Source organism: Gavialis gangeticus, unplaced genomic scaffold (genome assembly GCF_001723915.1).
Source record: "Gavialis gangeticus isolate Ggan-Ray unplaced genomic scaffold, GavGan_comp1, whole genome shotgun sequence".
Lineage (NCBI taxonomy): Eukaryota > Metazoa > Chordata > Crocodylia > Gavialidae > Gavialis > Gavialis gangeticus.
In genome coordinates this window covers 19,590,251-19,605,058 of record NW_017728997.1, presented here as the reverse complement: position 1 = coordinate 19,605,058, position 14,808 = coordinate 19,590,251, and the positions used below count along the sequence as shown (strand labels likewise).

The 14,808-nt window shown below is 51.0% G+C and overlaps 1 protein-coding gene across 4 annotated transcripts in view; it reads left to right on the top strand.

Annotated features, from left to right (window-relative positions):
* The window catches only part of PLXNB1 (plexin B1), a 72,651-nt gene that overhangs the window by 13,112 nt on the left and 44,731 nt on the right, over positions 1 to 14,808 (top strand). The window lies entirely within an intron of this gene.

Sequence of the window (14,808 nt, the reverse complement as noted above, 5' to 3'; positions counted from 1 at the left end):
TTTGAGTCCCGTTTCTCTTTTTGGGGTTTTTTGTTGTTCTCCCGCCCTGGCGGGGGGTCGGGCTAGAAGATCTACTAGGTCCCTTCCGACCCTTAATCTATGAATCTATGAATCTATGGTCTATCTTCTAGCACAAGTATAAGAGTGTTCTTATTTCTGATAGCCTCAACACCGGAAAACAAAAGTGACATAAAATCTTGCATTGGATCCTGTCTGTATTGGTTCAAAAGGACTCTTTTGTCTGGCAGTGCCCAAGTTCTTATTAAATTTAGTTCCATCTTGGGTGACCTGAGTGCTGTACAGAGTGCAAGGCACACTTCCTGTTTCACAGGGCTGGCCATCTGAAAGGTCAAGATGGAGCCAGATGTTCAAAAGAGCTTAGTGCACACAGCGTGCAGTGGGCATTGAATACTTCTGAAAATCTGGTCTTTATTTAGGTACTTGAAAATAGGATCTGGATTTTCTAACTGTGGAGGCTGGGCACTTGAAAACCTGGCTGGGAGCTGTTTGAAAACGTGACCGCAGGAAGTAGTGTGCTGCGGAGGAGGAACATGGCCTCTGAGCAGAGTGGACGGGGTGAATGGGCATGTGATGGTGCGTCTTGCACCCGTGGGCGTATGGAGGGAGGTCCTTTTGTGTGGTGCGTGGCAGCATGTAGGTTCAGGCTCGTTCCTAACCTGTCTCATTCTTGGCCCCAGAGTTCTCCACTGTGGGGATTTCCTATGTCCCCTTGACACATGTCCCATGGGAGAGCTGCCCACTGTGGTGCTCACACGCCAGCACTTGAATGTTTCCTAGGTCTTGTCTCTTAGTAGGGCTCTGAGACCCTGGAGCCCCGTGACGTGGGCCGTTTGCACCTCTCATGGCTTTATAATTATTCTAATATAGGCCCAAGATTCGCTTGGCATTTTCCAAGCACAGAGGAAGATAGTCCCTCCCTGGAAGATACAGGAAGGGTATGGGAAAGGAGTTCAGTACACAAGCAGAGCAGTTGGGATGACCACAGGCCTCAGTTTATTCATGTGTGGCAGGTTTGTTTGCTTTTGTATTTAAAGTCCCCCACCATCCTGTCTGCCCCAAGCAAACCTTTCCTGTCCTCCCTCTGCCCCTCCACAGGCTCCCAACAGTGCCTTTCACATAAGCAAGGAACTGCTCAGGTAAATGAAATGGAGAGGCAGCAGGCAAGGCAGGGTGGGACGTTAGTGACTGGAGAGATGTAGTTAGCCACGTTACTCTGAAGTCAAGTAAAAGGGTAGATTTGCACCTTCTAGACTAACCAGAGGTGCTGAGATCAACCAGTGAAGTGAACTTCAGCCCACAAAAGCTTGTGCTGTATCTGTCTACTGTGGTTAGTCTGTAAAGTGCAATGTCTACCCTGTCTTCTGCCTTAGAGGCTAACTGGTTCAGAGAGGCATGAGTGATTGTCTACAAAGGCTTATGCCTCTCTGAACCAGTTCATCTCCAAGGTGCCACTCTGCCCTGCCTTTTGTAAATGAAACTGAATTAGAGGGTGGAGCTGGATGGCTAGAGAGCCCGTGGGAGGGAGGGAGAGGGAGGAACTCCTTGTGACACTAGGTAGTATCTGTGTCCCATCTGCCGTAACAGCCATGCAGCCTACATCCGGACTGTCATTGCTTGTTGGAAGGCCTGGCTGCTACTGCTCTCGCTTCACTACCTCACGCAGTCTCTGCTTCCTGAGGGGGTTTCACTTTTCCTCTGAGGCATTAAGGAGAAAAGACTTGGGCCGTAAGCTCTTGAGACGGGAGCTGTGTGCTCAGTTTGGCACGTAGGATCCCGGTCTCAAACTTCTGCTCTAGTGCAAATAGAGAGCTTTTGCACTCAGCTTGGTCCAGCTGCTTCAAGTTCACCTGCCCTGATGGAGGCAAGCTGCAGCCTTGCACTTCCACAGGAATGAAATGACCAGTGCCCAGAGCGCTTGCAGCTGTCCTTTTTGTCCCTCCTCATAGGTTTGCTTGTCTCCTCTGGCTCCCTGCCCACAGCAAATGTAGTTCTTTTGTCATTCTGAGAGAGGGGAGCCCAAGGGAGTGCTATTTCAGGTGTCTGGATGGTTGACACATGCAGCTGGGCATCTGCCAGGTCAGAGGTGTGAGTGTACTGTGTGTGATGCTGTTGTTAGCACTGTACGGCCATAATAAGATCCCCATTTACCTATGTCTATTTAGATGATGTACTAATGTCTTAAAAAATACAACAAGAAAATCCCCCAGAAATCTCCTCTGAGCAACAAAGGCAAAGATCTAGACCCGTGGTTTTCAACCTGTGGTCCACAGACGCGTGGTGGTCCAGAGACTGTCTAAGGTGCCTATGAAAGATGACTGATGATCAATCAAAAGTATGTGAATACCTAGGCTTACAATTCATAGGGGTCTGCACCTCCATTTGAAAGTTTTTAGGGGTCCACAAATGAATAAAGGTTGAAAACCACTAATTCTAGAGAACAGTGTCCCTGTGAGCTGTGGAGTAAAATCAGGGGAATTGTTGGAGTCTGAAGGGTTGTCGGTGCTTAGAGGTTATTTGGATTAACTTGAGTGTTTTGGGACAAGCTCCCTTGCACCCATGTGCGGGTCCTTCTTCCTCGCCACATTCCATTTCCTGTACTGCTGGTTTGGTTTTTAGCCCCTCCTGGTCAAGTACCAAGTACCATCCCTCCCCCTGCCTGCACTGGTGGTGATGGCTTCAGCGCTGTGGGAGCTGGAAAGCCAAATACACCGCAGGGCAGGCATGTGAACTGCCGGAAAAACAAAAAAAAAGCAGTAGGAAAATTACCTTGGCTCACAGCCTGGTAGTGCCCAGGCCTTATATTTTATGACAGAAATGGGTAACATTAGGCTAGATATATATTTTGTAATACACGGTAATGATAAGATGTTCACGGACCTTTTTAATTAGATTCTCTACGCTAACACTGTGGGTTCAAACCCATTGCTGTACCAGTCTGTGCAGTGTGCTTTGTGGTGACCTGCAGGAGTTAGAAAAGAGCAAAGACAAGACAGTGTGCTTTTAGTGCAACTTTCTCAGGTCTTCCTCATTTGGAGGTGGTTCCCTACCACTCCTTCAATCTTGAGGGCACTCTCTTCCAATGTGAGTCTTTGATTACCAGTGGCCTTTTAGCGTGAGATCCTTTTCTCTGGCTCCTAGATTCATCTTGGGGTAACCTTCCTCAAGCATAGCCTGCAGAAGCATGTAGGCAATTCCAGACCTGGCCAACTCATGCCAGTTCTCTGCCACCCTGGCATCTGACATGGTGCTTCCCACAAGATGGGAGTTACTGAGCACCTGGCAAACTTTCAGGGGAAAAGGAGATGGAGAACATGAGTTCTTGTTTAGTGACTTTGTAGTGCTATCCTGACAGAGACTGAAGAATGCTGAATTGTGAAGGGAGGGTTTCTTTTTACTGCGACTACACAGAGAAGTAGTGGTCTGTGGCTGTTCAGGGCATGCATTGTCAAAGAAATGGAAATATGTGCCACTGATGCAGAGGCTGCACACTACAGTGACGCTGTCCATGACGGCCCTCAACCTTGCTGTGTCTTGCAACCCGTGGAGCATGCTGTACTGGAAGTGCCCCACTCCTGTGAACACAGAGGACTGAGTGCTGCTATGGCCTGAGACATGGGTCACTCCTACCTTCCCTACCCTAGCTGCAGGTGCCAGGTTCCTCCCTCCCTGGCCTGACCCCTAGACAGGAAGGACAGTCCCAACCTCCAGTGCACGTACCTGGGACAGGCAACACAAATGAGAGCACTTGGCACTCTGGGCATGTCTGCCACAGTGCTGCTCTGCTATCCTTATTGCACAGCAACAACTGCTCTTGTTTATGTATTTGGTCACTTATTTTACAGGTTGGTTGAAAAATTCCATGAAATTGTTGCATAAAGCATAGCCGAATTTGTACTTGCACACATTTTTTCATGGCTTATCACCTGTCCTCAGAGTAAGAGCTCAACCTTGTCCCCAGTCCCAGGGGGTTAATATGCTAGATGTTAGCATAATGTGCTGGAGTTAGCCCCTCCGGCCATGTCCAGATGAGCTCTCACATGCCTTTTGCAGCATCTCAAAGCAATTTGAGATGCTGCAAGAGGCACACTGGGAGCAAAAAAAATGTTCCCCGCACTGTGTATTTGCAGCGCAGGCTCCAATTCGATAGGTATCAAAAGGAAAAAAGCAGGGCAAGACACAGTCTGGGACCATGCACTGAGGCAACCCGGAGATGGGTCCTCCAGAGAAACACTCTGGTGTCTGGCGTTTCTATACTGCTTCTGCTGCCCCAGCACGTGGGGCACGCACCCTTAGCATGCTGGGGTAAGCAGAAGTGGGGCAAGGCTGTGGTGTGACTGGGACCTGGACACAAGTTAACAGGGACATGGGGTTTGGGGGCGGGGGGGTGTGCCACATGCCTGCATGTCACAGCTGTGCGGCCCCCCCTCCCCCCCGGGGACATACAGGTGCTGGTGGAAGTGCATGGATTTGGGGGTATTTTAAAGAGTGAATGTGGAATTTTTTTTTAAGCAGAGACTTTGCAGTTTTTAAATAGGGATCACCAGGATTCCTGCTAGTGAAGCAAGTGGCAAAACCCAGGCAGAGAAGCCTGCTCAGGGCTAGCACCTGGGACCCAGCTGGAGGGCAAATGAGGTGGCTGGCTTCCTGGCCATTTGGAGGCAGGAGGACACGCTTTGACAGTTCAAAGCAGGCCACCACCAAAGAGCATCTTTCAGGCGATAGCTGCCCAGACGGCGAGGCGGGGGCACACATGGCAGCAGTGCCACACAGGCCAGCTGTGCAGCCACAGCCCCCTAACAGCTGGCCAGAAGTGCAGATGCCTCTGCTGCAGCGCCCATGCTAGAGCCCAGCCGGCCATGTGGTTCCTGTCCGGGTCAGGCAGGCACAGCCTTGGGGCCGCATGCTGTCGCAGGTGACAGCAAGTTATAGGCAGCAGCCTCTACTGTCAGACTGCTGCAGTAGGTAGAGGGTGCAGGGAACTCTAGGTTAGGGCTGCTTCAGCAGTCCAGCTGGTACAAGGGGCTAGTGTCCCCAGATACCAATAGGCCAGGCCCCAGAAGCTCTTACCTATTTGTAACACTCGTACTGTGGGTCCTAAGGCCCACCTGGCTAACTAATAACCCCGTGTGGGACTAATGAGTGAGTGGTACAACTCAATTCATGGGACAACTAATAAAAAAAGCCAGGATAGGAGTCTTGTGTGGATCAGAGGGTCAGAATGTGAAAATGAGTGTGCTTGAGGGGGACGCCGACCACAGCCCCTGGGCCACACCTCGGAGGCATCCGAGGAGCCGATGAACGCTGCCTACTGATGCCCTGCCCAGAGAAACATGCACAGACAAGTGAGAGGAAAGCAGCCCCACCTTCCCGGCCAGAGCCTCCTCCTTGGTCAAGTACAGGGCCCACTTGGCCAGGACCAGGAGGAGGTGGACCAGGAGGTCCTGGGACTTTGTGGGGCTGCAGATTGAGTGACCAAAAACAAAAAGTGGGGGGTGAAATTCAACCAGAACCTCAGGAGGAGGTTCTGGAGATGGAGGTGGAGGGGTTGCAGCCTGGTGCACTCAAGAGGCATGTGAACCAGGGTCTCCCTCTGCCCACAGAAGGGGCAGGAGACTGGGGTATCTGTGAAGCTTGCCACATACCTGCCTGTGGCAATGGCTCCATGAAGGAGCCACCAGCTGAGGTCCCCAGTGGCTCATAGGATGAGGGTGGAGTACAGACTCAGCCTTTGGGGTGCCAGAAGCTTCTGAGAGCAAGTAGCCCTGAGCTGCGTGCCAGGGGAGCTTTTTATACTGCTGGGGCCAGAACAGGTGCTGGCTCCAGCTCCCCCTGGCTGCAGATCCGGGAGGAACTGGGCAGGGTCGGTATGCCCCAGGTGGCACAACTTGCCCCACACCAAAGTGCATGTTCAGGCATGTGTGCCGAGGCAAAAATCCCTAGTACAAGTTTGTGCCGCTCTTATTTGAGCTGCTGAAAGCACACGTGCTCTGACTGTTCAAAAAGGCTCCGCCTCTGTTTCTTCTTATCAGTGAAAAATGCAGTAGGCACCTGTTATACTGGGCAGCTCTTGCTCATAAGCATGTAGCCTTGTCATCGGGGAACCTCCATGTTCAGTCTTGGTGGCTCTGCAAGATGGAGGTAACTAGTCCCCTTATCCTGTGCCAGTATCCAGGGGAAGGCTGCTTAAGTTGGACAGGCTGTCTCCCAGAATGACAGCAGGAATTGCAACAGATTTGATGTCCACAGTGGTCACAGGGACTGAAGCGCCATTTCTCACTGCAATAAGCAGAGCCATGGTTCCGGCTGTCCTGGCACCATGGTCCTACCCAGACCTCCCATGTTAATGTCGGTAGGAGTCCAGATGCTCCCCCAGGCCCTGCAGTACCATGGAGAGGTACTGCCCCTAGTCATGCAGACCCATCAGTAATCTCCACCCATTGCCGTGCATTATGGCCTGGGGCAGCAGCACACCCCTCTGACAACAGCCACCTGTTGTCCCCTTGTCAGCACCAGTCAGACAGCAGGACTCCACAGAGGAGTGGCTACTTGTTGCTGTATGCCAAAGGGCATCATTCATGCTGTATTTCAGCTGCTGCAGCTCCAGCATGACTGCGCAGGCTCCTAGGGAAGGAGCTTCCCACATCCTGAAATTCTGCTGCCACTGCCGGGTGTGCAGTGTACCGCTCCTGTCCTGTCAGCCAGTGCCCGGCTGAGCACTGAGGTAGTGGAGAGAAGCTGCTCCAAGGAAAGCTTGTGCATGAGTAACTGCTTCATTTCATCCTCCTTCTCCTCTTCTGTCATTGCTGTGACACTGCCAGGGTTGTCTCCCAAGTCATCCGCATCCATCTACCGGCATGACTGCCAGCATGTGCAGATCAGTCTGATGGCATTAATGCACATCAGCACAGTGCTCAGTGCTTTTTCATCCATGATTCCTGACAGCAGCTTGAAAATGTGGCTGGCTCGCAAGAGCTGAGTGAACAGTGGGATTTCATGGGACCTAGTTTGATCCAGAAATCATTGGCTTCTAGATGCAACCCTAAAATGCCTTATAGCTTCTGCAGCTTTCATGGGTTAATTTATAAGGTGCAACTCTACCTTGTCTTCTGCACCCAAAATATACCATGAAAACAGCTCTACAACATACAGAGGTTGGTATTTGAACGTTGTACTGCCTGATCTGTGCCCCCAAAGCTGCACACTTTTCCAAAAAGCATGGCGCTAGGTGGGGAAGTAACTTTAGCTCTATATGTGTATAATTCAATATGGTAGGATAGTGATACACCGCATTCCTAGAGCATAACGTGATCTTAAAATGAGCAGGTAGTGAATTGTGATAGCTACTGGAATTTCAGGTCTCTGTGGTATCCCTTGGCAAGAGTGGGGAGTGGGAATAAATGCTGCTGATCTAGTTGGAGCATGTTACACCCATTTTCAAATGGCCAAAAAGTGTATTGTACTGGCTCTAGGCAGAGCTGCTGACACTGTCCACAAACGTCAGCTGCTACTAAACCAAGAAGAGAGTGCTTTCCCAGGACACTAAATGAAGGCAAGGAAGTTTAATTATCACTTGAACTCAAGGAACTATCTTCAGAGAGGGAAGTTCCTCCCTTTCTTTGTAAGACAGCTCTTGCAGGAGGTCTTGGAACTCCAGAGGCTCGGCATTATTTGCATAGCGCACAGGGTCTACTAAAAGCCGGATCCGATCCATGACGTTGCTGGTTTGTATCTTGGCAGCTGGCACTTAGGCACTTGTGTGTCTTGCTTTCTGCAACTTGTACTGCTGGCCTGCTCTCTTTCTGAGTTGATTTCCCCCCTGTTGCAGCATAGCAGGGCCAGTACCAGCTTGTAAACTGCTCCCTGTGTTGTTCTAGTATCTTCTTGATGTCTCCTAGCTAAGCACTAATCCAGCTGCTTCTGCAAAAGTGCAGTCACTGCAGAGTGGTCTGGCTGCAGGGATGAAGCCTGCCTGTCCTGACGTGGGGATCTGGGGTGGATGCTGGCTCTCATTCTGATGGTTCAAAAGCAACAGAAGTCCAGCTTGCCTGGTTCTGTGGGGTGGGGGCGGGGGCGGGGTGAATCTACCCTGCCAGAGAGCATGTGGCAGGGAGCCACTCTCTCACGAAATCCCTGACTACTGTATTGCCTCCTTGGGAAGGGTTCCCAGTTGGCACTACTTAGAGATGCCCCGAGGGCCCCCCTCTTGGGGTGCAGGTGGCTAAGGGTGGCTTAATGTTCCTTTAGGCCTCTTTAGCTCTCCTTTCTCAGAGCTGTGCCATATGAAGCAGGGCTGGGCTCCTGTCCCTGGAGTCTAGAAGCGTAGCTAATCTTCGTGTGTGGGAGCCATCGAGGAGGAGCACTGTGGAGAGCACACGACTTCTAGCCTGCCGCCTCCCCCTGTGTAGAGGGCATGCTGCCAAAGAGATGGACAGCCTCTGGGGGAAAAAGCAATTGCACTGAAAAGGTCAGGTGCTGTCCAAACTGTTTCTGGACCAGTCTGTTCACAGAGCTTCAGTCCTGACTCTTGCCATCCTGCTTCCGAGGCAGATCTTTCGCCTTTCCATCAGTACTGCGGGAGCCTGAGCAGAGAGGGGGAGGACAGGCAGCAGTGACCCTTCCAAAGCATCTGGTCCAAACAGAGCAGTTTGGCAACTGGTGTGAAAGCCATTTTGGAAAATTAAGTTATCGTCAAATACTAAAGTAATGTAAAAGCCAAACTGAACAGCTCTGCAGTCTTGTAATGTTTCCCAGATGCTGCAGCCTTTATGACATGACTTATCAGCAGTCTCTGCTGGAACCTTGTTGCTGCACCACAGGTTCCCCCCAAGACGGGCAGCCTGCACGAGCTATAGTCTGTACTGACATCAGCCCAAGCCAGAGCCTGATGGAAGCTTGCTAATGGGAAGGAAGCTCACTCTTAACACCTGCAGCACAGGCAGGTCATTTCTTTGGGTTACCTCACTCCAAATTCATTCTAGTGTTTCTTCTGCCAGCCACCTTAATACCCAGCCTTGGGACTTCCTGCTTCAGCCCCTGCCCTGCTGCCATTATCCTCCTCTGTTGCAGCTGTTGGCTCTTCTTCAGCCCTCCCACAGCACAGAACAGGGCTTTTTCCCCAAGTCTCACTGCTTTTAAAGTAGTAGTACCAATTTCCTTCTCCTGAGGTCTGAAGAAAGTTCCCCTGTAATGCATCAACTTTGAAGGTTTTATTCTCCCTGAGGAAATTCTACAGGGTCAGCCTCCATGTAAACCTGGAACTGAAGCGCTCTCTCGGTCGCATTGAAAAACTAGATACAGAGGATGGGTCATCATCAAGACCCTGGCTGGTGTCCAGCTGACATTGCACAAAATGCTTTCCATCCTTGTATTGTATCCTCCCCAGCAATACCCACCAGAATAAATGTGCTATGGAGAGAAGCAGCAGTTATCAAGGAATTAAGAAGTACTGTCCTCTCCCTATTAGAAAAAAAAATGCCCTGCTAGAGGAAAACTGCTAGAGTTCTGGTCCAAGTATGAGGGCTGCAGTCTCTCTAGAGTGCAAGCACCTCCATGCCTTGGCTGTGGCACTTGTCTTCAGGATTTTATCACATGTTGTCATGACTGCAGCTCAGGTGGTGACTGTACCTTGTAAGATAAAACCATCAGCCTGTGTCTCAGACCAAGATACTGTGTGAGAACTCAGATTCTGGTGCTTTCTCTATGACACCCCTCTGCAAAGACCAGTGTTATTTCCTCTTCTGCAGCTCTGCATCCCAGAGCTGACACAGCTGGAACAAAGCTGCCATCTGAGGGATCAGGTGGGAGCTGGGCCTGGCACCAGGCATCAGAAAGGTTTGTTCTGATGCTCAGGAGATGTGTGGAGGGCTCCTGGTCAGTTGGGAGATGGGACAGGTCCTGCTGGGGCACATGAGATACCAAGACGAAAACAGCACTGAGATCAACCCTGTTCTTCCCAACGGCCAGGAGGACAGTGTGTGTCGGAGCCCGGGAATTGCTGTTCAGCTCCATGTATGAAGGGAACTTAGAAATGTGTGTGCTGCACCTGCTCTGTGCTGGCTCCAGCGTGCCAGGGCTTTCACTAATGCTGCTGAAGCTGGTCAGAAAGCTGAGCGTGCCCATGGCTGGGGCATTTGCCTCCCTGTAGAAATCTGTTGGCTTTATGATCATGGCATCTAGCCAAGAAGCTGCAGCTTAATCTGCTCATCACATTTGGGAGAGTATGATGCAGTGGTTAGGAAGATTAATCTGAGGATTGGAATAATCTGCCCAGGTCAACATAATGATAGAGCTTTGCCGGGGTGGAGTTGGCAGTGGGCTGCGCGTTACCTTGTGGAAGATGGGAGAGGGTCTTCCAGCAGCCGTGTCACACTTGAGATCTGGTGGGATGAGGGTGGTGCTGCAGAAGGAAGCTGTGACTTGGAAACTGCAATAAAATTAAGTGGCACCCTTGCTTTCTCATCAAATTCCATCTGCTCTATGACAGCAGATCAGGGTTTCCTGACACAAATGATTAATCCTCTGTCCCTTCTGCTGCAGTCTGGATTAACCAAATGAAGCCCAGAAGTGTCATTTCAGTACTCTGCATCAGAGAAGGGAAACGTGCAGAATTACGGCCTGTGTGTTTTCTTGTTGGCTAGAATTGATTAAAAAATCTCTGACTGTTCAAAAAAAAAAAAATCTTTAAACTGTGGCAGTTACCTGAAGAGTAACTTTAGTCACAAGTTTGGTTTTCTGTCAGTTAGTAAAAGCTGCATCTTTTGCTATCACTGGGCTTATGGGGTCGAGCACAGTTGGAGTCCTTTATATAGTACTGTAAATTGTGATGAACAGTTGTGTTTAACTATGTCCTCTTCCCTTCCCATCCCTGAAGGTTTATGATGAACTTAACCAAAGACATGGATATAGGGAAAAACAATCTTACCCCTTACTGTACTTGAAAAAAAAAATCAACTTTGATTGAGGAATAACTAAATAGCTTGAGAAATTGAATCAAGCTCCACTGCTTTTTTTTTTTGCTTTTTTTTTTTTTTAAGTGATAAAGTATAAACAAATGTCTAGGTTAGCACCTGTAGTCCCAGTGACGTGCAATTGGGAGGCACGTTCATTTACACCAGAACCACAGACTTACCTACTTACAACAGTGTAGTTAAGAGCACTATATTCAATATATGCGCACCATTCAGGAGATGATATGGAGCCCTTTGCGGAACATGCATGGTCAACTGTCTGCTTCTAGATGTCTCAGATCTGCCATCTCATGGCGTGCTTCTCCTCACCAACCAATGCTTTCTCTAACTGCAGCTGGAAGTATTTACCTGGGAGATCTTGCAGTGGAGAACTGCTTTAAACTTCACTCTCAGCAGGAACGTCACCTCCCTGCTCCGTGATGTTCCAGGACTTTGACTAGAGCATAGCATGAGACGTGTTTAGAGTACAAGGCTGGTTTCCCAAGCATAATTTTAGATGAAGTACAGCCTAGGCCCTGTGGTTTATGGGGCTGGCTCTGCTTTCTAGTTCCTGTGTGCTGCCAGCTCGGGTGTCTTGCCCCTTGCCCTTACCTGTTCTTCTCCTGAGACCTGGGCATACTACCCTAAAGTCCCCACAGGCTTATCACCCTGCAGCAGCAGCTCGATTCCAGGCACCTGCGTGTCTTTGCATTTGGGACCTGTGACCTGGGACTAACAGTCCCCGTAAAGCAAAGTTTTTTTTAGCCCGTGGTTGGAGTAAAGGCATTTCAGACAGTAAACAAGCTGCACACACAGCTACTCTCATCTAATCATATGCTTCACTGCAGGCTGAGAGAGAGAGTTCTGAGTGACAAGAGTATGGTGGGAGCTTGAATTCCTCTAGCAGAGCCCGGCTCATCCTGGGCCTGTGGGATACTCGAGCCTTGTCTACATCAAGAGTGTTGTCAGGTTAGCTGGAGTACAACCTTCCCCATGCAGATGAGTCTGTCATCTAAGAAGTGCTTCTGCCAGGACCACAGGTTTTTGGTTCACCCAGAAATAGGATGCAAAGCACTCTGTTGCTGATATAGCTGTGTCCATAATGCTGCATTTCCAGCATAGATGCTGAGGCAAAAATCCAGAGCCATCACCAGGCCAACAGCAACTTTTAAAAGACTTGAATACTGTCCCCCACAAGACCCAAACTGCCCTGCATCCCTTAAATGGGTGGACCCTGCAAAAAATACCCTCTTCACCTAAGAGGGCTCCCTTGGAAGTGTCCTCAGGAAACAAGGTGTGTCCCACAGTCCAGTAATTCAGTTCCATTCCCCCCTCCCCTAAAATAAAAAGACCTGCACCTTCTGGATACTGTCACCTCAGAAAAAAATCCCAAAACGTAACACAACTCGTAGTCACTATCCTCCTGGAAACAAAAGCACCCACATCCTTTGTTAATCTCCTGCCCCTTGGGGAAAAGAAGTGGTGCATGTCCCATGACTCCTGTTCTTCTGGAAATAAAATCTGCCTTTTCTCCTGGGAAGCAGATGTGCCCCACACCCTGTGAGTACTTGCCTCTCTGGAAATAAGATGTACCCTGTCTCCTGTGGCTCTGACTCTCCCCAAACTGCTGTCACCTCCTCACTCATGAGTCTGGCACGTGGCTGTGCCTTCAGGGTAGTGCAGTAACAGTTGCGTCTTCAGTGTGGATGGAACGGAGGAGGCACCAAGGGCAGTATGTTGCGGGCGCATGGAAGGACCAGGGTCCTGCTCCAACCCTCATTTGCAGGAAGGTGTACATCTGAACAAGGCAAGATGAAGTACAGATATTATTGAACCCAAGCACCGCTTGTGTGCTGGAAGTTTGAGTCTTGCCCTTGGCTGTTGCTGAGTTCTGCACGTCCTGTGCTCTCTGCCTGCATTTATGGGATCAATTTTGCTCTGAGAGCAGAGCTGCTGGTCTAATGGCTTCTGTTTCAGTGTTCGCGGATTCCCAGGCATGCTCAGATTTTCTTTACTGCTATTTTTATTTGTGAGGCTTTAAACAGATGGAGGGTGAAAAACTGTGGTGAGTTTTGGGAGCAGAAAATTCTAGCTGTCCGTTATCCACTGCACACAAAGCCTCTGTGTGTGTAGCCTAGACAAAGCTAGCACTGGTGTGATGTGAATCAATGCGTGTGTGCGCCGATGGGCAGGGCGCCAGGGTAGCATCAGTGTGTGTGCGTGCGTGTCTCGGCAGTGCTGCTTAGTTACCTACAGCAAGCGGAGAGTGGCGTGCTTTCAGAGCTGCACAAAGCCCTCTGTTCAACAGTGATCGTATCTGTAGCACCTTCCTCAAACTGAGCATTGCAGAGTCGATTCTCACAACAGGGTCATCTCTGCTCTGCACGTGGGGAAGCCGATAGGTAGAGGTGAATTGCCAGGACGGTGCTGAAGACCAGGGCAGAGCCAGCGTCTCTTGGTGGTTATTGCATGTGCTCAGGAGCCACCTGGGAGAGGCCACTCCGTGCCAAGGGTTTCACACTCAGAGTTAGACAAGCACTCGGCAGAGTCCCGCAGCAGTCCAGGGCAGTGGTTTCTCAGAGCAATGCGAGCTCGTTTCCCACTGCTCTGCCTCTGGGTGATGCTCCCTGAGTGGGGGCAGCCCTTGGAGCTCTGCAATAAGATCTCAGTAACAAGCTCCAGGAGACTGTGAGGCAAGTATTGCCAAGCCTCCCTGCAAAATGCCACAGTCTCACCTGGGGCGAGCAGGATTGCTGGAGTGGGCGCTGCTCCCTGCAGAGCTGCTCAGCGGGGCGCTGTGAGCCTTGGGCTCTGCCAGGCCCGGGGGCAGCTTCCATGTAGCTGTGGCTGCCCAGGCTTGGCTCCTGGAGTGGGAGGAAAACCCCTGGTGCCATCCAGCAGCCGCCGCCCCTTCTGGCACCGGAATGAAATCCCGTTCTCAGCGGCTTGCACAGACCTGTGCCTGCCCCCTTTTTTCTTCACGCGGGGACGGGGACTGGTAACCACCAGGTGGTCGTGGTTCGTACCGTGTTCGTGATGGGATGGTAAAGGAGTATCCATGTTCGTGATAGTTTGCACCTCTCAAAAGTGATGTTCCAGAGCCCTCGCCTGGCTCCGTTGAGACCCAGTTACGCGGGGTTCCCAGCAATCCTCAGCTGGGAGTTTGGGAGGACTTAGAGGAACGCAGATTGTGCAGAGGTGGCAGTACAGCCATGGAGAGAGCGTGGCTCTGCCCGGGACTGACTAGCTCCCAGGCTCTGAGGAGATGGAAGCTGTCCGTGATGAGGATAACAGTCCCCCTCCCTTAGGCCCGTTTATCGCAGCCATCCCTTCTGCCCGCTCCCGCCTGTCGTACTGGCTCAGCAGCTGCCTGGGCCAGGCTGCACAGAAGTGCGAGGAGGGGAGCTCCAGCTCAGGGCCTGGCAGCTCTGCGGACATAAATAACACATCATCTTTCTGTGCTTAGGCCTTAGAGGATTTAAGACCGAGTTGGGAGCATTGGGTTATGGCCTGTGCCCGCCCTTCAGGAGGCCCGGCGGTCACTTCAGTGCTGCAATGACACCAGCAGCCATCGAGCTGACGAGCAGCTGGGGCCTTTGTTTCCAAAGACTGCGGCAAAGGACGGGCGCAGGGAGTCAGAGCCCTGGTGGCATGCTCTGGCCTGGGCAGACTGCCCCCGGCCCCCGGAGGCGGGGTGGAGGGCTGGCCCCGTGCGCTTGTCATGGCAACAAAATGTTACCGGGAGTAAGATTAATTGGAGGTGGGAGGAAGGATCCTCCTGGGATATTCCAGAGGGCGGCAGGGAAACGAGCTCTGCCTCGTCTCTGCGCCCCCCCCCCCC